This window comes from Notamacropus eugenii, chromosome 6 (assembly GCF_028372415.1).
Source record: "Notamacropus eugenii isolate mMacEug1 chromosome 6, mMacEug1.pri_v2, whole genome shotgun sequence".
NCBI classification, from domain to species: Eukaryota; Metazoa; Chordata; class Mammalia; order Diprotodontia; family Macropodidae; genus Notamacropus; species Notamacropus eugenii.
In genome coordinates, this window is record NC_092877.1 from 146,284,755 (window position 1) to 146,309,145 (window position 24,391).

Genomic DNA, 24,391 nt, shown 5'->3' on the forward strand with positions numbered 1-24,391 from the left:
ATGACGTTGTCATCCTAACTTTTTTTTCCCTCCTTCCTAACCTTGTACACTGGAGGAATGGATAGAGAGTAAGACCTGGCATCAAGTCTTATCTCTGGAACCTTTTGGCTGTGTGATGCTGGACAAGTCACTTAACCTCTCACTGCTCTAAGTAAATTTACAACCTGATCCAGCACAATACAATACACTACAATATGTGTTTGTTACGTGCCTTCTATGTGCCAGGTGCTATACTAAGAACGGGAGATAGAAGTAAGAAAAAGAAAGATGGTACCTACCCTCAGGGATCTTACAGTCTAGCAGGTGAAGACAAACCCCCAAAGGAAGCTGAAAAGGTGGGGTCAGTGGGGTGAGAAGGACAAGGAGAGAGATGGTAGGGGGTACCTGTGCTAGGGCATGATGGTGGTAGAGTTGAAACAAAGTAAGGGAGCTTGTGAGAAGTGAAGAGTTAGCAGCATTTCTGGACCCTCTTGAAAGGGAGACTTTGCAAGGAGGATTTTGTTTTTTTGTTCTGCCCTCCAGCGTTCCAATCAGAGGGACAGAAACAACTGAGGGTATTGATGAGGTATGAGTACCAAAGCTGAGGCAATGTCCATGTTGATGAGTTTCCTGGTGATGAGCTTATGTTGAGGAGGGCATGGAGATGGAAATGTCAAAACAAAGCAATTCACCTTGTGGGAAATGAATTTCTAAGATCATAAAATGCCAAAAGGAATATACGACCTAGACATAAAGAGAGATTTTACAAGAAAATCAGAAGAACATGGAACATATTACTTATCAATTTTATGGATAGGTGAACAATTTATGAAAAAAAGAGACAGAGTAAAGTTAAGTAAAATGGATAATTTCGATTACGTTAAATTAAAAAGTTTGTGTACAAATGAAATAAATATAGCCAAGACTGGAAGAAAAGCAGAAAATTGGGAAAAAATTTACAGATAATTTATCAGATTATGTTCTCATATCTAAGATATATAATATAAAATATATAATATAATAAAATAAAATATATAAAGAACTTTTTGTCAAATTTATAAGAATAGGAGTCATTCCCCAGTTGATAAATGGTCAAAGTATATGAAGAGGCGGTTTTCCAATGAAGAAATCAAAACAGTTTATAGTCATATAAAAATACTCTGAATTGTTATTGATTAGAGAAAAACAGATTAAGATTCTAGATGCAAAGAATCTGCTGATTTGCACTAGTGGAAAGAATTTGCACTCCTGGGAGTTCCCCATACCAAGGAAGTCACCCATTGAGTCCCTATTCTTGTCCTTATCCTAACCAGAGCCCATGTTTCTTTGCAGAAAACCCTTGGTGCATCAGGGCTGTATTGAGGAGAAGCTTATGCGTTGAATCTTGCCCAGTATGGATTGTACTGTCTGTGCAGTGCTATTTATCTAGAAATTTTCAGTACTTCCTCTTCCCCCTTCTTCTCAACCCCCTCACTCAATAGGAGAGGATGCGGAGGGAGAGAAAAATGAATACTTGTTCACTGAAAAAATTAATTACAAAAAGAAAATACTCTCCATATTATGACCTCAGACATGTAAACCTCCCCAATGAAAAGACCTAAGCTTCCTAGAAATGATTTGAGTTAGAAGAAAAATTTTCAGTTGTCTCATAATCTCCATGTTTTGGTCTCTTAACCTCTGGCATATTCCCTCAGCTCTGAATTATTTTATTAGAAACTAGATTATCAGCACATCCCAGCTCCTTAGATCTGGATGGCTGAGGACACTCCCTCTGACCCTGCATTGCTTTTAGATGGCACCTGCTTTCTTCCCATCTTGGGCCTTGCCTCTCCTGCCCCAGGTAATGATTACCTTTCCTTGGCCCTGGGTTTTTCTTTGTTATGGACGTATGCCAACCATACGTTGGGTGGTGCCCAATGCTATCTCTGCCATCTTATCTTCTATGACTCCTCTAAACAAACCCTCCACTCCAACCAAACTGGTCTCTCAAAAAGGGTTTTTGTGCCTCTACCATATCTTTGTTCCTCATATTCTCCATCCCCACATTTTTGATCATATCCTCTCCAGTCCAGAATCCTTTCTTAAATGCTTCTAGCCCAAGGAAATGGGTCCTTTCTCTAAATTTTTTAAAACACTTCAAGTCACAGTGGTCAGATTGCTGTAAGGAATCTTAGAGACCCTCTGGTCCAGCTTCTAAATTATACTGACTTTTGTGGTTGTTCAGTTGTGTCTGACTCTTTGTGACCTCCATTTGAAACTTTCTTGGCAAAGGCACTGGAATGCTTTGCCATTTCCTTCTCCACCTCATTTTACAGATGAGAAAACTGAAGCAAACTGGGTTAAGTCATTTGCCCAGGGTCACATAGCTAGTAAGTGTCTGACACCAGATTTGAACTCATAAAGATGAGTCTTCCTGACTCCAGGTTCTGTGTTTTATCACTAAGCCACCTAAATGCTGATTCAGACTTTTAGCCCCTACTGTATGCTACCTTCCATTGTTATTAGTGTTGTTTTTTTAATGTGTAGATCTAGTTGGATTCATGAACTTAAATAAAACAACTGTAATTTCAAGATAATTGATTTTTTTGGTAATTGTATATGTTTCATATTGTGTATTTAACATATTATTATGAAGAATCTATAAACTACTCAAGGGACTTATGACATAAAAAGCTAAAAACCTATAGATCACAGTCTCTGCTTTTGGAGAACAGGGAATACACTTAAAACTTCTTTGAATTTTCAGTCTCTAGCATAGTTTTGTGCATATAGTTATTCTTTATAAATATTCAAGAATAATAATGGTGATGATGTGGAACTTAAAAATGAATTGATTTTCTCTATTAGCAAAGTCAATCAATATGAGCTTCTTGGACCTCTCTGATGGGCTGATTTCTCTTGAGGAGATTCTTAATGGGAAAGGTTATATAGTTCATGGAGGCTCCCTCCCTGCCCCTTCCCCGGCACTCACCTCCCATCTTGAACTAGTAAAGGAGAGAAGTATTGAGGCATGATTCAAAGAACGATGGACATGGAGTCAGCAAGAAATTTGATCCCCTTCCCTAAAGCTTACTGCTAGCCATGTTGTTGTTCAGGCACTTAGCTGTGGACCACTCTTTGGGACCCATGGACATTTCTTGGAAGATAGTGAAGTGGTTTACTATTTCTTCCTCTAATGTGTGCCCATTTTCCAGATGAGAAACTGAAGCAATCGGTAAGTGATTTGCCCAGAGTCACGCAGCTAGTCAGTGTCTAAGGCTGGATTTGAACCTAGCTAGTAGACACCTAAAACTGAATTAGAACATAGGTCTTCCTGACTCCAGATCCAGGACTCTATACACTGGGCCACCTAGCTCCCCACTAGCTATGTTACTCTTGGTGAATTGCTTCATCTCTTTGAACTTCAATCCGCAAAACTGGGGAGATCTACACCATGTCACAGGTTTGCTGTGTGAAAACCATTCTGTAAACTGTAAGAGTTCTAGAAATATGAGCTATGATTAGGACTCCCCTGCTCCCTACCTTGAGGTTTCAACAATTTGGGAAAATAAACGGCGTCCAATCATGGAAAGGGGTTTCCCTGATGGGAATAAACTATATACAGTTCCTCTTTTTTACCCCTATCAAAACTAAAATATCTATGCCTTTTTCTCAACTGGCTTTATCTATCAGTCTCTGATTTCACAAGTATTTGTTAAGCACTTACCAGGTGCCAAGGCCTATCTTTGCTAAGAGCTGGGGATGCAAAGATAGGCGAAAACAGTTCCTTCCCTCAAGGATCTTATAGTCTAATGAAGGCATAAAAGAAATATGTAAGACATATATACTGAAGAGATAGAAGGTGACTTTAGGGGGGAAGCTCTAGCAATGAGGGATCCTAGGAAAGTTCTCTTCGAGAAAGTGATGTTTGAACTGAGTCTTGGGGGAAGAGGTGGAGGCAAGGAAAGTGAGACTTCTAGGCATAGAAGACCTCAAGGTCAAAGGAATGGTGGTGGGAGATGGAATATCCTATGAAAGGAATGTCAAGTAGACTAGTATCTATATCTGTATTTGTATCTGTATCTATCTCTATCTCTCTTCCCCTCTCTCTTTCTTTTCCCTTTTCTCTTCTTTCTCTACCTCTCTATTTTATCTCTACCTCTCTACCTCTACCTTGCTCCTCTCTTTTTTTCTTGATGCTTATCTGTCTGTCATCTATCTATCATCTATCTATCTATCATCTATCTATCATCTGTCTATCCTCCCTTCTCTCTCTCTACCTCTCTACCTCTGTCTTGCTCCTCTTTTTTTTCTCTTGATATCTGTCTATCATCTATCTTTCTATCTCTATCTCTTGGTCTCTATATCTTTTTTATTTTTATCTCCCTCTCTTCCTCCCCCTTCTCTCTCTCTTTTGTAATAAATGTGCATTCTTTTTTATGTTTTATGCCTCCACTCTAGAATATAACTCTCTTGAGGGCAGGAACTTTTCACGTTTTGACTTCAGTATTCCCAATCCTAGTACAGTGCTTAGGATCAGATATGCACTTAATAAATCTTTGTTGGATTGGAGTAGAGTTTCATCTTTGGTGCCAGATGTTCTTGTGACCTTCTATGTCTCTTCTTTGAATTAGGTGTTTGCTTCTTCATGGCTCCATCTAATATCATGATACTCTCACTGGAGAAAGACTGAGGACATGCCAACTCTGTGCTTTACTGTGATCTTCAGACCAACTCAGCTTGGAAAGATTGGTTCTACCTAGGTCAGTTGAAAACTCCTTTAGCCAATTCTACATGCAGCATCCTAGGTAGAAATGAGTAGAAAAAATAATTTTATGTAGAGAATTAGAAGGTATCTAGTCGAGGTATCTGGTTCAGCTTTCTCACTTTACAAATGGAGAACCTGAAGCATCAAGAAGTTTAAGTGACTTGCACAAGATTATGCAAGTAGTAAGTCTCAAAGCCAGGATTTGAACTCAGGTCATCTGTCTCTAAATGTGACACTCTTTCCACCACACCATTCTGCTTTTCCAGAGTAGGTTATATATCAAGGAAATTGTTGACTCTTCCTTCACCTGTGTGATGTGATAGAGCTACCTTGATGTGGCACATTACAGGCACATAGCCATCGTGACATTGGGGATGAAGACCAGGAAAACATCTGAATGAGACATGTGAAGATATTTTGTTTTTCAGGTGCCAACCTCAAGTCCTACAGTGATTTGAGCTGCAAATACTAGATTTTGTGCCTAGGATAAATGTGCCCTCAAATGAAGGTTTTAACTCAAATGAACAAACAGAAGAACTCTGTATCCCCAGTGCTGGAGAGATTGAAATATGGGCTGAGGTGGAAGAATGTGTTGAACCAGACTAGGAGGGGACCTCACCGGGGGCTTAGCCTCCGTGGAGAGTAAGTGGCCATCTGGAAACTTCTCTACCGAATTATTCTTGCTCAATAGAAATTGTTTCTGTGCCGCTATAGATCTAGTGCTTTTAGCATCCTGGGAATTGTAGTGGACTAGGATGAAGCTGACCCGGGTTATGGCTTTATATGTTTTTATTGCGTGACATCACTGGTTGCAGGTGCCGTGGTCACATTTCTGGTTACATGTGACAGGGCATTTACTAGCTTTGCATATCCCAATGATGCATACATTTTCATGCCTGTAGCCAAGAGTAAATGCAGACATTCAGAGGGTGTGTGCTGCGTGGAGTCAGCAAGTCTGTTTAAAATGTCTTGACTTTGACCTTTGCTTTTTGATGAAGAATCAGGGTCTGACTCAGAGAACCACCTCAGGTGCCCTTGGGTGTGGGCCTGTTTTTTCATCCCCTGCCCTTTGGGATGATTGTCTTTCTCCCTTCTTTCTCCCTCTCCTTCATTTATAAACACAGACTGGGGATGTTGTTTAAATGTCCTCTCTCTTCATCCTGTTGAGAGGAGAAATGAACTGATTAGGTGAAGCTATTTTAAAATAGGAGATTGTGGTACAATGGAAAGGGGAGGGGAAGGGAATAAGAATTTATACAGTGCTGACTTTGTGCCAAGTACTGTATAAATATTATCTCATTTGTTCCTTTGAAACAACCCTGTGAGATCAGTGGTATTCTCCCCATTTTACAGTTGAGGAAACTGAGACTTGCCCAGGTAACATAACTAGTAAGAATCTGAGGTCAGATTTGAACTCAGGTCTTCCTGGCTCTAGGTTCAGTGCTCTGTCCCCTGTGCCACCTTACAGACAAAGGAAAGGATACTGATTTTGGAGTAAGAGGATCTGGGTTTGAATTCTGGCTTTGCCACTTCCTACCAATGTGACCTTGGGAAAGTCACTCAACCTCTCCTGGGCTTCAGGAAAAGCTATCATAACAGTATGGGCTGAACTTGTCAAGGTCAAAATTTAACAACTGGCTCCGGAGTGTGTTTGTGTGTTTGTGTGTGTTTGTGTGTGTGTGTATACGTGTGTGTAAATCATGTAGGACATACTTTTAAGTCTAATCTGCTAAATTAATATTTTCCCTATCTCTTTCTTAAGTCTAGACAATCAACAAAATAATAAACCAAGCCCTGACTTGTAGCATTGACTAATTTCTCAAGGGGTAAATGCTCATTTTTAACAATTCAGCTAGCTCCAGCATACCTTGAATGAGAGGAACTTGGAAAGTATCCCTTCTCCCCAAAAGGGAAGAAATAATATCTTTCAAGAATGAGAATAAAGATTTGAGAAATGTTTAAAGAAGATTTAAAATTTATAGCCTAATGTAATTATGTACTTGGGAATAACGCCCTACAACAACTAGCCCAAACTCCTTCCTCTTTTAGTATTTCTGTCAAGAGCCTGACCCAGGGGTGGGGAACCTGTGGTCTTGAAGCCACATGTGGCCTTCTAGATCCTTAAGTGTGGCTTTATCTAATCAAAAGGCCACACTTAAGGATCTAGAAGGCCACACCTGGCTTCTAAGACGTGGGTTCCCCTTCCCTGCCTGGCCATTCAGCTTTGGCTTGAGGTAGTTTGGTGCAGAAGAAAACCACTGAATTCAGTGTCAGAGGACCAGAATTCAAATCCCAGCACTGCTAGTTACTATCAATGTAGTTTGCAAGCAAGTTCTCAGAGTTTTAAATCCTAGCCTATTATGAGAAATATAAACTGGCAAAAACTAACTTGGTTATTTCAGGAGATGGGGGAACTCCCGTCTCTATGAAATATTTCATTCCGTCATTAATTATTCCTTCTATCAACTGCCATCCCCAGGGCAGGTTAGCCAACTTAGCTCAAGCAGACAATGGGGCACTCATCAGAGGCACCAGGTGTCAGCCAAGCCAAACCTCCACCATCATCTTGACCATAGTCACCCCTTAGACCCAAAGGGGACAACTCAGGACCCTGAACCTGGGAAGAGTGACATGAAATGACATCAGACAAGAAACATTACTATTTACTTTGCTGTTTCATGCTAAGGACCATGAGACCTTTCCTTCTAACTTGCACTTGAAATCTTCCATATGTCTTATTTCCTCCATTAGGAGGAGAGCTCCTTGAGAGTAGAGACTGTCTTACATTTCTGTGGATAACACTGGTCCTTAACATAGAACTTTGAAAATCATAAACAATTAATAAATGCTTCATTCATTCCAAAATACTAGCCAGTATATCTATAGGGCAGTTAAAAGTCTTAGGCCTGGAGTCAGGAAGATTCACCTTTCTAAGTTCAAATCCCCCTCAGATACTTACTAGCTGCGTAGCCCTGGGCAAGTCACTTCACCCTGTTTGGCTCTGTTTCCTTATCTGTAAAATGAGCTAGAGAAGGAATTGGCAAACCACTCCAATATCTTTGCCAAGAAAACCCCAAATGGGCTCATGGAGAGTCAGAAATGACTAAGACCGAACAACAACAAACGTTAATAGATCTGGATTTTATTTTCAAGTCTTCCCAAAATTAGATTTGTGACTTTGGGTAAGTCATTTCTCCTATCTGGGCTTCAGTTTTCCCTTCTGAAAAATGAGGAAGAATTAAATAATTACATGTTAAAAAGAGCTTGGAAGAGAGGCAACTTGGCAATAATGGACACAGAGAGGCTGGTCCTCAGAGTTAAAAAGCCTGGCAGTCTAAGACAAGAGGTAGGAGTCAGTTCTATCTCTGACACTTGGTGTGTGGAGGATCCAGGGCAAAGCGGGTACTCTCTCAGTGCCCCAGGCTGAAGCGCTTTAGGCATGTAAAGTTTTCAAAGTTTTGGGAGTTCCATCTCATTAGGAAATTACCATCAGCACTAAAAACAGAAAACAAGCAAACCCACAAAAACAAAACAAACAAACAAACAAAACCTTCCAAAACCAGACAAAAACAAGAAATTGGAACTGAGTTATAGATGGATATTGTGGATTTTTCTTCTCGGAAATTTTGAGAAATAGGATAACTTGTCTAAAATGGTTTAGATAAAATGTACCTTGATGAAGGAAGACTAATCATATATCTTCCTGACTTTTCTTCAGATTCTACAATTCCCCATTATGCCAGTTCAAAAGTTAAAAGTCATCATATTATACTAACACATTTGCCTCACTGATACCCCTATGCCTTATGAACAGAGGAAGAGGTTGGAGACAAAGGGAAAGAGCATTGACTGTGTATTGAAAAAACATGGCTCAAATTGTCCTTCTGATTCTTACTACATGTGTGATCTTGGGTAAGTCACTTCAGGTCCCTTGGCCTCAGTTTCTTCATCTGTAAAGTGGAGGGGTTGGAGTAGATGACTTCTGAGGTCCCTTTCAGCTACAGATCTATGATCTTACATATAGTGAATGAAACTTATGTTTTCAAAATCTTTTTCTTTGAAAAATCCTTTTGTGGAGTAACTAACGAAATCCACAAGACATCCTCTGAGACAGGAAGATACTATCTTCATTTCACAGGAGGAGAAACTGAGGCAAAAATAATTTTTAAAAAATAATTTGCCTAAGGCCACATGATGAGTCAGTAGCAAAGTGAAAATTTGCTATTGTTGTAGACCAACAGCCTACCCTCCTTCTTTCCCTCCTTCTTTCCCACAAACTTATGCCAGAGCCCTAAACTCATTCTTGAGAAGTGAGAAAAAAAAATTGTGAATTTATGTTTGAGAAGTAAAAAATTATAAATTAAATTTTAGTAAAGATATTTAAAAAAATATAGGTACACATATTTGAGGCTAGGTAAAAAAGGAGAGAGAATAAAGAAAAATGAATTTAAAAGTACAATGCAAGTTAAAACATAGAGAACCAGGAGTTAAATTGCTAAGAGAGTTAAGAGTTGATATACAGAACACATGAAAGGGGGGGAAAGGAATGCAGAGAAACAACTGTGTGATGAGAAGGTACTTAAGAGGGGGCTCAGCTTGCTTTCTGGGAAGTCGAGGGAGTGAAATGTCAGAGCCGGATTCATACCCGATGCAACTCAATGGGAATTTTCCTAGAGAGGTATGTAAGCTATACAGAGTGTGGAATTCACCCAGAGATTCCATCCTTCTGAGATAGGCTTTTGTACCCATGTCACACTTACGCATTACTTGTCCAAATTCTTCCATAGGCCCATGATGGATGAGAAGGCAGACTTTGGTGCATTGGGCTCCAGTATAAATAGCCTTCTAATCTTGTTCATTACATTAACAATACATTTTGGCTCAACAGTTGAAAACCCAAGGAAACCATGTTGGCAAATAAAAAAGAATGAACATCTGTAAATTAAAGAAATTTGGCTGCTATGAGAAAACATGGTTAAAAATGTAGACTCTGTAACTTTCTGTGGGGCGCAGCTGAGGACCATGTTCTTTGTGTATTGATGACATAATTCTCTAGCACGAATTGTATGCCAAAATCAGACCTAGGTTCTGGGTTGCTCCATAGTAGCCTATCTTAAAATCCTAGTTAAGAAGGGGAATCAATTCCCCATCAGAGACCAAAGGAGAAAAAATGTGGAAAGTAGGGAGTTAGGAAGAAATCGCCAGTTTTTAGTATTAGGAGATTCTGAGTTTATCCAGATGTTTTCACATCTCCCCTAAGAAAATCCAAGGTCATTTCCGGCCAGGATGGAATGAATTATGTAGTGTATATGTAACATTGATTCTGTCACTTATGAAAAATTCCACAGGTTTTGTTGATAACAAAGGAACATTGTTCATTCTTGGAAGATAGCAACAAGGCAGAAAAAAGTCAAAATCACCTGGGGCTTTGTTCATGCATAGTTAACTAACTTATGTAGAAGACTTGATTTCAATTTATCTGGAATGCCCCTTTCTATCCCTTGAAGAAGCTTCTTTAAGAGAGCATTTTTGGTTTTTTAACCAAGGTAGATGAAGAAATCAGAGAAATGGAGTAAGACATACTCATATGCTGCAGCCACAATAGCTGTAACATTTTGTTCTCTCTATAAAGGTAGTATGGTACATGAAAAAGTGAGTTAAATTGGGAGTCAAGGAATAAGCATGTGTGTAGCTCCTACTATATGCCAGGCACTGTTTTAAGTGTTTTTAAACATTATTGTTATTTTAACTCATCCTCACAACAACTATAGAAGGTAAGTGTTATTGTTATTCCCATTTTACATTTGAGGAAACTGAGGCAAAGTGACTTGCCCAGGGTCATGTAGCTAGGAAGTATCTGAGGCTGCTTTTGAACTCAGGTTTTCCTGTTGCCAGTCCCAGAAATCTATCTATTGCCCTACCAGCTACTTCTACAGGAAGAGAAAACACAAGAGATAGTAGCTCTCTTCAAATATTTGAAAAGATTTTCATGTGGGAAAGGGAACAGACTTATTCTAGGTAGTTTATCCAAGGTTACCTAGCTAGAAAGTATCTGAGGCCAGATTTGAACTTAGGCCTTCCTGACTCTAGACCTAGATCTTTATCCACTGCTTTTGCTAAGAAGAGGGTTTGTTTCCCAGACCTTCAACTTGGAAACTGTTTGACTTTGGGGAGGTCTCTTAATCTCCTTGGACCTCAATTTCCTTCTCTGTAACATGAAGAAGTAGGAGTACATGAGATCTTATAATCCAAAGGGAAAAAATTCCTTTGCTTGGCTTAAAATATGGTGTCACAAGTACAAGATGGAGAACGCATGGTTAGACAGCAGTTTTTCTGAAAAGAGATTGGGAGGGAAGGCTTAGTAGACTATGAGCTCCTTACCAGGTCAATTCTGGGTAATTATAATCTAAAAAATCTAATGTGATCTTAGGTTGAATTAATAAGTTCTCTTATACTCTGGACTGGTTGAACTGTCTGGAGTGATGTATTCAAAAGGTGCCATATTTCAGAAAGTACATTAATAAACCAGAGAGTATCTAGAGAAGGTCAATCAGGACAGTGAAGGACCTTGAGATCATGCCACATGAAGAATGGTCGAGGGAACTGGAACTGTTTAACCTGGAAAAGGAAAGACTTAAGATTATAGTAGGTCTAGGGCTAGAAAGGACCTTAAAGGTCACCTAGTCTAGTACTTCTTAAACTGTGGGTGGAGACCCCATTTAGGGTCGTGAAAAATTTGGCAATAGTAAAAGGTTTCCGAATGTGCAACGACAAAAAAATTAAAAATAAAATGTGTGATGAACTTGAGTTGTTTCTGGCAGGACTTGCCCAGGTTTCATCCAACAACTTCACTGAAGCCTTGGTTTTGAATACAAAATGTGTGCAGTTTGCACTGTGCACTCAAGCCACATAATACTAAGGAACCTGCTGAAACAAGAAAATGGTAATGAATAGAAAAAGTTTCAGAAGCCCTGATGTAGTCCAATCCCCTCATGTCACATGATAGAATCTGAAGAGTGAAAGAATGGGCTCTATTTGGGTCCAGGGAGCAGAAGGGTAGAATGGATACAAGTGACCAAAAAGCAAATTAAAACTTGATATCAGAGGGGAAAAGCAAAAACCAAAACCACCTTCCTAATAATTAAACCTATCCCAAAGCAGAATAGGCTGCCTTGGGAAGTGGGGAATATCTTTTTATTAGATGTTTTCAGGTGATGGCTCCATGACCACCTGTCGGATATGTTATAGAAAGGGTTTCTATATTATATATTAAACTATATATTATATTTTCTAATATATTTCAGGTTCTGGCGGGACGAAGTGGTGACCATCGTCTCTATCAGTCCTGAAAATGTGATTTTGTGAAACAAAAGAATGAAACTCATATTCTACCCCCCATTAAATCTTTTTTGTCTTTTAAACTATGTGACCTATTGCAAGTCAACTCATGTGCAGTCACTTCAAGGATACACACACACACACACACACACACTCACAACTTTCTCTTGCTTTTTGTAAATTATAATGAATGGAGTTAAAGCAGGCCATATAACCCCTTTCTTCCTCATCAGCTTTTTAGACAGCCAAAGCCTTTAATAAGATGTTAATAAGGGAGAAAGGATTGGAACCTCTCTTGAAGTGGATTGGCTATTAAGACAGATATGGGTGAGTCAGTGTTTGAACAGGAGAATGACTTACTTAAATGAAGAAATGAGGACTTTTGGGACTTCAAGGGGAAGGGAGGGTCATAAAGCAGAAGGAGAAAGGGAGGATCTTTGAGCAAAGGAAAAAGTAACTATTTTTAACAAAGGAAGGTTTTTGTGGGGGAATGGAAGTTATGCAGAGGCATTCAATATATAGAACTTACTCCAAGATTCCATGCCTCTGAGATATGTTTGTGGATCTTGGGACATTTATATACTGTCACCTTGACGGAGTGTCTGGTCATCTTTATATACCCCACAATACCTACAACAGTGAGTCAGACAGAGAAGATACTCAGGAAATATTTATTGAAAGAAATGAATGAATGCATAAGAAAAACCCTGAAGAGCTGGGGTTAGGACATTGTTCCAGGTGTAGGGAATAGTTTCAGACTCCAGTGTAGAAAAGGTAGATAAGGAGGCTACAGAAAGTCACTTTACTGCAACAAAATATATATATATATAGGGATTATGGTGTGTGGATGTGTGTGTGTGTGTGTGTGTGTGTGTGTGTGTGTGTGTGTGTATGTGTGTAAGTGGAGGGACAGATAATGGGAGCACAGATTTTGAGATGGAAGGGACCTTGGAGGTGATGTAATTTACATTACTCATTTTGCAAGTGAGGAAACTGTGGTCTAGAGAAGGCAAATCCCTAGAGTCATCCAGGTAACAGGGGCTGAGTTGCCAACACCAACAATTATTCTCCTGCATTCATACTCATAGTATGGTCAAGCAAATGGAAGAAACATCCTTGGTGTCAAGACAAAGGCTTCCTAAGGCAATAGGTTTAGAGCTGGAAAAACCTTAGAGGCTTTCCAGTCCAATTCCTTCATTTTACAGGTGAGGAAACTGAAGGCCAAAAAGATGAAAAGATTTGTGCAAGGTAATATAGATAATGACAGTTTTGTTGTTGGTAACAAAATATTACTTATGTAACCATATCACAACATATATTTCCTACCCTGATAATATCACATGTCTGGACTATTTTGACATTTCTTTCTACTTCTTGATACCAAAGCCTTCAAACATACACATTCTCATCTTCTCCTTATAACAGCCTTCGAAAGTAGGAAGTGAAAATAATTGTCAGCTTCATTTTCTTGGTTAGATCCCCTGAGGGGAGAGGGAGGGCAGGGACTAGACTTTCTGATTTGCTTTTTGTTTTGTTTTGTTTGTAATCTCAGCCTTATTTATAGTAGATTCTTAATAAATGCAGAGTACATTGAATTAGATTACAAAGCTGAGGCTCAGAGAGATTGATTGACCTTTGAAGAGTCACTCACCTATCACCTAGTACATTTTTTCCTTTTTTTCTGCTACCATTTAAATGCTTTTTTTTCTCATCTGGCCTTATCCAGCCACCAATGAATTTATAAGAATTTATTAAGTACTTACTAGGTGCTAAGGTCTGTGCAAAGTGCTAGGCAAAAAAGTCCCTACTATGTGACAGAGTTGAAATTAGAACTTTCCATTTCCAGAACTCATAACATTGTGCTATAATGCAGTGATTCTCAAATTTTTTGGTCTCCAAACCCTTTTACATTCTTGCAAATTGTTGAGAACCCCCAGAGAGCTTTTGTTTATATAATATTGATACTTGTTAAATTAGAAATTAAAACAACTTAAAATATTTATTAACTCATTTAAATAATAAACTCAAGTTAACAAAGTGATATTTTTTAAGAAAAATATTTTCTAAAAATATTAGTGAGAAGAATGCCATTTGGCAAAATATCTGACTTAATAGAAGGTAGCTATGTGTCAATCTGCTTTTGTATTCAATATGTTGGGATGTGTTGGTTTGATTGAAGTATATGGAGAAAATTCAGCCTCACACGGATGGATATGCAATTGGGAAAGGAATAAGTATTTTAATAGGTAAATAGTGTCTTAGTATTCTCTAAATTTTTTAAATTTTACAGACCTCACCCCCTTCCCCTGGAAGGGACTTAGGGATCCCCAGGGGTTCACAGACCATACTTTGAGAAGGGTTGACATAATGGATGAACCCACTGACCAACACTAACCATCCATCTCCTCCAGGCTGTGAACGAGGTTATCATTCCCTCAAGCCTATTGACCACTCTGAAACTGGGGAATTTGAGGGAGAAGAAGGAAAAGAAGAGAAAAATCAGGGCAATGTCAAAAACAGAGGGCTAGAAAATATTCTCTAAGGTGAACTGCCTCCAGTCAGAAGGTGGGCGTGGGGAGAATCCGCTAAGATAATAATTAGAGCATCTCTTCTACCCTACCTCTAAAGTTCTCAGTACAGTTTTGATCATTCATCTTTGCTCCAGTCCCAAAGGAGGAGGTTGATCTTTTCCTCAAAAAGGTAAACTTCTCTATTTGTCCTTTTGCTCCTTCCCTTCGTGGCTGCAAATTTGTTTGCCACATTAATCATATCACTCCGTTTCTCCGTCTGTATCTCTGTGTTTGTCTGTCTCCTCCCTGCCCCCGTACTAGTTCCTGAGAATCACAGATAGCACTGGATCTAGTCAAACCCCATCATTTTGCAGTTGGAGCAACTAATCCGTCATTCAATGTTACTCCTTAAGCCTAAAACATAAGCTATCCTCTTCTCCACCTCTTAGAACCCTTGTGTTACTTCAAGGCTCCACTCAGGTACCATCTTCTCTCTATAGACTTCCTTAAATCAGACCCCCACCTCCATACCTCACAACAAAGTAATCCCTCTATCAGTTTTCTTAGAGTACTTTACCTGGATCTTTATTTTGACTCCATCACTCTGTATCTTGTAGAATAATATATGTATCTGTACATGTATATGTGTGTGTATCTCTATATCTATATCTATGTATCTATACGTATCTATATCTATATTTGCATCTATTGGCAAGCTCATGATAAACCTTGTTAAAGGCAAGACTGCTACTTTTTTTGTCTTAATGATTTCAGTGCCTAGCATAGTGCCAGGCTCTTACTTTATAAATATCTGTTGAATTCAAGTCTAATGTGTAACTCAGGCACTGAGTGAGGTGGGAAAGTGGAAATATCTGGCTGGCTCTTTGTCATTGACTCAGTGGATTCACCTTGAGCAGCTAACCTCTAGTAACTTCTGTCATGCTTAAAATGGATAAGAAATAACTTATCTCCCAAGGAAGGAAGTACTCTAGAAAAAAGGCATCTTCACTAGCTTCAGGAGACAAGGCTCTATGCAGATGTATTAGTTGTGGAACTGAGAAAGTCAGAAGGACTGGACATAATTTAAACTCAAGTATTGTTGGGATTGGAAGCTCAATTCCGTGTGGACGGTCTCGGGCGGGTAAAAGTGGGACTTCTAAATCTTAGAGTCTTACGAGGCCCTCCATGAACAGCGGGGGTTCGAGAAGGTCAGACCGAGCTAGCTCGGCTAGCTCGGGTATTTCCGCCTCTCCCCGGGAGATACGTGATGGGTGGAGTCTCCCTGCCCTCGAGGTCGTCCCGGATTGGAGCACACCTAGTTACCTAACAGCACGGTATTGAGATGCAAACTGTGCGGCTGAAGGTTAAGTAGGATTGAGGAAGCCTGAAAGTTCTCCTTTAGCACGTGTGGAGCCAAGAGGACAGTAGGCTCCGCTCCGCTTCTTTTCTTTCTCTCTCCCCTCCCCCTCTCTCCCCGCTTGTACTTCTACTTCCAATCCCTTAAGCTTAGCCTCCTTAGGAAATCTCCCCCTCTTCCTCCTAAGGAAGAACCCCTTGCACTTGTAACTAGACCCTGTAATAAAGCTCAACCCCTGTTCGACTCTGGAACGTCCTTTCTCTCATACGTTTATCCGGTTTGGCCAGCCGAAGACCTGGGACAGGTAAGAAAGACTCGGGTAGCCCAATACAGGCCTCTAGGCCTGGCAAAGTATGATGGTTTATTTCTCTGTACCCTAAGGAGTGTGTGTGTGTGTGTGTGTGTGTGTGTGTGTGTGTATGTGTGTGTACATGTGTGTATGTGATACTTTCAAATCCATGTCAAAACTTGATGACTTCACAGTCTATCCTGGTTCTCTCCAGGAAATGCTCATAACTTAAAAATGACCCCTCTGAGCCTCATTTTCTTATCTATAAAATGGGAATAATAATGCCTTCTTTGACTCCCTGACAGGCTTATAATGAGGATTAAATACGGTTTTTATAAAGCTTTAGATAAAAGGCAGTAGGTTATGTCATGGCTGTGATCAACATGTTACTGGATCAAATAAGTAGAATGTTTCCATCAGCATCTGGCTCTGGATTGCAAAATCACTAAAACTCCTGGATAGAAGATATATTTGACTTTCTCTAGTATGACCCATGCCTGCATAGGAAATTCCTATACAACATGCTTATGAGAGGTTATTCAGACTCCACATTGTGGATGTGCTAGGAACCCACCACTTCTCACAACTGAATAGATTTTAGAAACATTTTCCTCATATGAGCCTAAATCAATTCATGTAATTTTTAACATGACTCTGCCTTCTAGGACTAAGTGAACCAGTCTCTTTCCCTTACATGACAATAGTTCAAAAGTTTGCAAACATCTATTATACTCCATTCCCCCTTGTCTTCTTTTCTTTGAGGCTATTACTTCAAGTGGTCCTTGAACAGTATGATCTCTAGTCTCCTTCTCAGACCAATAATTCTCTCCAGAGTGTATTTTTGTTAGCCAAGGTCCATCCTAACATATGGACAGAACTGCACAGAATACTGAAGACATGACATGACTATCACTTTCCTCTTTCTGGGCATCGTGCTTTTTATAAGTCAGCCTCTGTTGACCACCAGGTCATAATGAGTATAAGAATCTATTTTTTTAAAAATCACAAATCAGCATTTACCAGGTCTTTCCCACTCTCTTCTTATGCAATTGATTTTTTGAACCTGTGTTAGAACTTACATTGGTTCATGCAGAATTTCATTCTATTTGATTCTCCAGTCATTCATAGCTTTCTACACATTTCCCTGATTTCTTCCTCAACTCTTTGCTCCTTATTTGTCCTCTTGTCTGACTCAGGAGCAGCCAGGCAATGGAGCACCATGGGAGAAAGGTTAAGAGTTAGTCTTGGTAATCAAATATGACTGAATGAGACAGTTATTAAGAAACAAATGCAGGAACAATGTTGTTAAAAATGTAAAACAAAATAAAACAAAATCCTTTAAAGTTATTTCAACATAAAACAGGATACACATGTTTATTGTAGCTTGACTTTGGTTTTAGATTTTTTTGTTTCACTTAGGCATTTTGTTTGTGTTATTATGTGGACGTCAGAGTATGACTTTAAAGAAGATCCATAGACTATATCTGCTGATTCTTTTTTTCCCTTCATATTTCTTTAACAAACAAAATTTAACTTGAGAAGAGACAGAAAAGAATGAGATATTTTCTTCATTATTTAGACAGTTTTATTCTAATCAGGAAGAAAGCAAGCATTTATTAAGGGTCCACCATGTGTCAGGTATTTTATAAATATGACCTCATTTCATGTTAGTATGTAGGGGCTATTATTCTCCCTATTTTTACAGTTGAGGAAACTGAGGCAGACAGAGGTTAAGTGAGTGACATACTCAGGTCATAGTGATGGTAAGTGTTTAAGGACATATTTGAACTCAGGTCTGCCTGATGCCGGACCTAGCACTCTGTCCACTACACCAGATGATTCAAAATAAATCTATTTATAGTACATAAGAATAAAATATTTTAAAAATTAATTTTAAAAATATCTGCATGTAAAATCAAATTCATATGCTATGAGTGAGTGTTAATAGTTACCTTCAGGAGGAAAGGAAGAACTTTAAATGAATAGGAAATCATTAATGATGCCAAGTTCACTGTTGCTCCAAGGTCACCACTGAAGCAAGATCAAACAGTATGGGAAGGGAGAGGGAGAAGAGCCTCTGCAGCTGTGGAACTTCTGTGTAATTCAATAGAATTTTAATGAGCTTATGAAACACTGTCTTCCTATTGTCCCCCTGAGAATCTGGACAGCCTCCTCCTGGCTATCTCTCGTGCACTTGCTGGATCTTAGGGAAGAAGATGTTTAGACTTACAAGAAGGAGAGTGATCCAAGTGATGACCTCCCTATCACTCTTAGGATGAAGATCATGTAAGCTCTCAAAGCTTCCTCCCAAATCCATACTCCTCATTCTTCTTATAAGGTGGATCTCATTCCAAAGTCTCCAAAAGCCTGAGCTTCCTGGATGAGGTCCTGTAATTACAAATTTTGGTGTTCTTATTTTTGTGTCTAACTGGCTGTTGTAAATTGCTTTGCTAGTGGAACATAATAGACATTGAGAGGATTCAAAAAAAAAAAGGTGGTAAGGGATTTACGACCAAGGCAACTTGGGTTCTTCCAACATTGAATTGTTCTTATTTTCTTTCTATAATTCAATTATTCACTCCGAGACATTCAGCAAGCATTTATTAACAGCCATTACTGTATTACAAGTCTCTGTGCCAGGTGATAGGATACAAAAAAAAAAAAGTGAAATAATTCTTGCCCTTGAGTGCTTATATTCTATTGAGTGGATATAACATGTCAATAAGGTTCTGCCTCTGACACATATTGATTACATAACCCTGCATAAATCACATAATCTCCTAGTATTCTAGAACATTCTGTAATACTCTAAGTTGAAGACCTATTATTGATCTGCATTGGCAGACAGGATTTCTTCACTAGGTGTTCTGTGCACCAATGAAATCACAGATTCAGATCAATCAAACCAAACTAAACCAAATAACCAACCATACACATAAAATAACACAAAAATAATTTTAGAAGAGAAGCAATGGTAACTCCTAGGGGAGAAGGGATTAAGAAAGACCTTATGTAAGATGTGCCAAGGTGCATCTTAAGTAAAACTAAGGACTACCAATAGTAAAGGTGAAAAGGGAGTTTATTTTAATCTTAGGAGCCTCCCGTGCAAAGCCATAGGGTTAGGAAATGGGATGCCATGTCCAGGGTATGGTTAGCAACCAAGTTGACAAGATCAGGGGACATGTGAAAGGGAATAATGTGGAATATGACAGGAAATATAGGTAGGGCTTTAATGGTGGAGGTCCTCTCAAATGCCAGGCTGAGGATTTTGTATTTTATCCTAAAGGCCATAGGGAACCATTAAAATTTTTTGAGCAGAGGAGCTGCCATAAGCCAGGTGAGTAGTGATGAGGTCTTGAACTATTAAAGAGATGTGAACAGAGAGAAGGAAGAGGGAAAAAATCTGAGGGCATGGATTACACATCTAACTAATGTAACTCTTTTGATGCTAGCTACATGTGACCAAATCACGAAATGGTAAATTACCCATTTTTTTCCTTGGTATCCCCTGTAATAGAATTAATCATAATGAATCATTTTGTCACTGATGAGAACATAATAAATAATTCCACTGGGGATTCTAATATAATTTAGTATTAATTAAAGTCCACTAAGTAGAGAAACATTCTAACAGCTTCAGAATGATGAGATATAGAGGTTATCATTAAAGTATGGGATAAAGACAAACTGATTAACTAAGACACTTCATAGAGTAGAAAGACCTAGAGTCAGAGGACAGAGGTTCAAATCCTCTCTCCTCTTACTATGTGACCTTGGCAAATCATTTAATTCATCTAAGCCCTGGGTTCCTCATCTCTAAAGCAGGAACTTTGAATAGATGATTTTCAAGTTCCTTCTTGTGTTCAATATGTGGTCTTATTCTAACATTGAGTAATAATTTCTGAGCACCCTAATAAAAGGGTTTGTTCTGTGAAGTCTGGATTCAGTCAGAGGGCCTCACTTGAGGACCTAGAGGACCACATTCAGCTTCAAGGCCACAGGCTTCCTACCCCTGATTTATACCTTACATTGTGGCTTATTTCTCTTTAAAGGGAGAGAAGGAGAGTAAAAGATATTCAATATGCAGTATAAGTCAGGTATGGTACAGGTGATTATTTGTACACATAAATGTTAAACATAAATGACAGAACAAATTAACAGAATGACTTGAAAGATTCAGTAATTTAACCCATAACTACTGTTGTAATCTGCCAGGACTAGAACACTTAATTTTCATGGGAACATAACAGCATTTTTCAAGCCTCTTTAGGAGCTATTTCATATTTCACCTCAGGTTTGTACTGTTCAGACATGTCTACTGGACCAGTCTTCTTGATGGTGACCATCCTAAGAGCTTCAGAAAGTTAACTGAGGATTGCTCTCCTGCTACCATTCAGCTATCACCCAATGGCACCCAGGACCTTCAGACCCCTTGAACTCACAGCATAATTTCTAAATTTGGATCCTAAAAATGATGAGAAGCTGATAGATTTTGCTAAGAAGTGGTGGGATGGGAGTCATGATTCCCCTACAACTTTAGTGAAATCGCTTTGGCAGCTGTGGAGATGGACTTGAGTTAATAGAGGCCAATTAAGAGGATATTGCAATTGTCTAGGTGAGAAATGAGGGCCTGAGCTAGGGTGGTAGCTATGTGAAGGGAGAGAATGGGACATAGATGAGAAGTATGTAGAGAAAGAATTACAAGATTTGGTAACTAATTGGATATATGGAAAAAGTGAGAGTGAAGATTTGAGGATAATATTGAGATTATAAACTTGGGTGACTGGGAGCATGGTGGTTCCTTTAAATATGGAAGTTCAGAAGATGAGTGAGTTTTGGGGAAAAGATGAATTGTCCTTTGAATATGTTGACTTTGAGCTGCCTATGGTATGTCCAATTTGAAATGTTCAAAAGACAGTGTCATGGGACACTGGGTCTGGATATATATCTGGGAGTCATTTTCACAGAGATGATAAATTCATCCATGGGAGCTGAATTCAGAACATGAGAGAGCACAAGAGTAAAGATAAGTGAACCCAGGGCAGAACTTTGGGTACAGTTAGTAGAAGAGATATGAATGAAGACACAGCAGAGGATTCTGAAAAGTAAGGGTCATAGGGGGAAGAACAGAAGGGGGAAAGTAGTGTCATGAAAATCCAGATAGGAAAAGATATCTAGAAAGAGAAAATAATCAGTTGTGTCAGATGCTACAAAGAGATCAAGGATAAGGATTGAGAAAGGGCTATTAGACATGACAATGAAGAGTTTTTTGATAACTTTGGAGAGAATAACTTCACTAGAATGACGATGTAGGAAACCAGATTGCAGAGGTTTTGGAAGATTGTAAAAGAAGAGGAAGTATAAACACTGAGTATGAACTGCTTTTTGGAAGAGTTTAGTTAAGAAAGGGAGGAGAGATAGCAGATGATAATTAGTGGGAATGGATCTGATAAGACTTGTTCTTAAGGATAGGGAAGACATAAGTGTATTTGAAGGTAGCAGGAAGGAATGCTAAATAGGGAGACACTGGAGATGAGAGAAAGAGGGGAGGACAGTGAAACAATCCATCAGAGAAGAAGATGGGACTGGAGTAAGAACCAATCTAGAGGGGCAGACCTTGGCAAGATGAATAGTCACCTTTTCATCAGATACTAGAATGGAGGAGGAGAGATTGAGGAATGATGTAAATGGATTGATTCCTTTCCTGGTAATAATTTTGGAATGTAGGCATTTGTATCTTTCCCCATGATATTTAAACACTGAAGTAAGTTATTCTGTAGTAAGCTGATAGAGTGAATGTACTTCCTAAGAACATGACAGTAAGGCAGAAACTCTGCTGCTGGAAACAGTTGGACTTCTTATAAATGTGTTGCATTTCTTACATGGTCAGCCAAGATATGAATTGCTTCTTTGCTCAATTTAAGGTATTTCTGTTTGATTTTTCTTTGTGGTGAGATTTTTATCTCAATTCTTTTATTGAGAAGCAGCAGATTTCAAGCTTTTCCACTGGGATGTGTTTTTTGGCAGTTCCTCTAAACATCAAATGTACCATCAAATGTATATCTATTTGAAAATTAAAATGATTCAGGCCCAATCATTGAGAAAGGGTAAGAGAATGTGGTATTTTTTTGTCAGTAAAGTGGGGTGTATGATGAGAACCAAAAGGGATAATACATGTAAAGTGTTTTGCAAACTTTAAAGCACTTTATAAATGTTATCATACATCTTGGGTAGTACTTAACCATACTATGACAGATGGAATCTGAGGAGTCTGAGAGGCAATCTGCCATCTCCTTATTGCCATCTTCGCCATCATTACCATCATCATCCTCATTTTTATCCTTGTTCTTATAACTATCTTACTTTATTTTACCTTTATTTTATATAATGTTTTATAGACAATTGCACAGATGGGCAGAATAACCACTATTGAATAAAAGTCTTTGTAACTGAATAGAATTATTAGAATAAATATTTATAATTCATAAATTAATTAAATAATGCATTGATAATTAAAATTAATAATAAATATTTGTAGATAAAATTGCAATTGACTAAAAGTATTAGTCTTCTATCACCTCACTGAAAGCAAACGTCCTCCATGTTCTTCAACTTTTCCTTGTTTAGATTTTAGCTTAGTTTTAGCTTTTATTTCATCTAATCTGAGTTAAGTTATGAAATTATTTCTTCAAGTTGCCCTGCCATGATATGCAACGCATTTGCTTTTGGCTGGTTTGAAGCTTAGGTGCAATTGACCAAAAGCGGGATAAATTCCTTGCTTGTGATGAGTAAGGTCCATAACCAGTTGTGTCATGATAAAGCACTTGCAATGATAATATCATTTATTTATTCAGTCTAATTCATGATGCTCCACACAATCCACCCTTATGAATGAAAGTGAGTTTATTGGCATTTTTTATTTTTTTGGAGGTTTCTTACCTTGTTGTCATTCTGGAACATGAAGTTGCACTATTTGTTTCACCATTTTTTCCATCAAGTTAATTATAATATATTTTTAGTAGAGTCAACCTGCAACCCAATGCTAATTGTCTATTTCTCTGACTCTTAGGAGCATTGGATCACTTTGGAGTGCTAGTCTAAATGGTAGTATCGTCAGAGTCCAATTCAGCAAGGGTTTAGGGTGCCTTGTGAATGTCACAGCTACCATAATCCATCAACAAATAAACCAGTCAACAAGTGCTTATGAAGTGTGCACACCTGCCAGGCACAATGTAGGTTTTAGGGATATAAGTAGAAAGAATAAAGCAATCCTTATTCTAAATAAGCTTCCATTCTATTAGAGAAGACCACAAATAATGAAGTATTAGCTTAAGGGCTCAGGAAGTCTCAATTATTTATCATCCTTGCTTGAGTTCTCCTACTTTTCTGTTGCTCTCTCACATGCTAAAAGAGGTTAAGTGCCAACCTAACTCCAAGGAGTTATTACTATTATAACTTTTGTGAATGCAGAGGGAATTATATTCTAAATTAGCAGAGCAGGGGGGTCAAAATTTTATTATCCCTGAGGAAACTGTGAGTATGGAAATATTTCACTTGTCATCTCTTTTCTTACTTGGGTTTCTGAAATTGAACATGTTCCAGGTCTTCATTTTCTAGGCTTCCACCTTCATTTTCAGCTAAAATAAATGGCTTCCTGTCTTAAGCTGCTGTACAGTGATGCTATCTGTACCTGCTGTAGAGGAAATTACCCTGCGTTGTTTGTATATTGGTTCACATTTATTATCTACTTTGAGATAAACAACCTATATTAATTTAAGGACATCAGACTTAGACTCGACCTCCATATAAAGACTGCATTTGATCACTGTTGAGTCCAGTTGCCTTCTCAACTAAGATATACTTTGTGTACTTTACCCTTGCAACATGCTGTGAAGTCACACTTAAGGACCCAGAAGGTCACATATAGCCTGAAGGCTGCGGGTTTCCCATTCCTGCCTTATACCAGTGAAATCACAGGTCTAGTACCTATCCCATCCCATCCCCCTTAGACAGTCATGTATTGCATTTGGATGCTTCTGTTAAGCTCTGGTAAAGAATGTTTCCTAATGCCAAGGCCACAGGCTTTGAATGCACAAATCATGGATTTCCCTCTTTTGTTATTGAGGGGATAGAGACTCTTGTTCCTGTCCTTACAAAGATTAGGCAGAATG

At 38.7% G+C, this 24,391-nt stretch overlaps 1 long non-coding RNA gene across 1 annotated transcript in view; it reads left to right on the top strand.

Moving 5' to 3' along the window:
* The window catches only part of LOC140510663 (uncharacterized), a 41,278-nt gene extending 32,645 nt beyond the window's left edge, over positions 1–8,633 (top strand). The window contains exons 2-3 of the long non-coding RNA XR_011969326.1: positions 4,593–4,721; positions 8,445–8,633. This is a non-coding gene — a long non-coding RNA (uncharacterized lncRNA). The remainder of the gene's footprint in view (positions 1–4,592; positions 4,722–8,444) is intronic.
* The last annotated feature ends 15,758 nt before the right edge of the window (positions 8,634–24,391 follow it).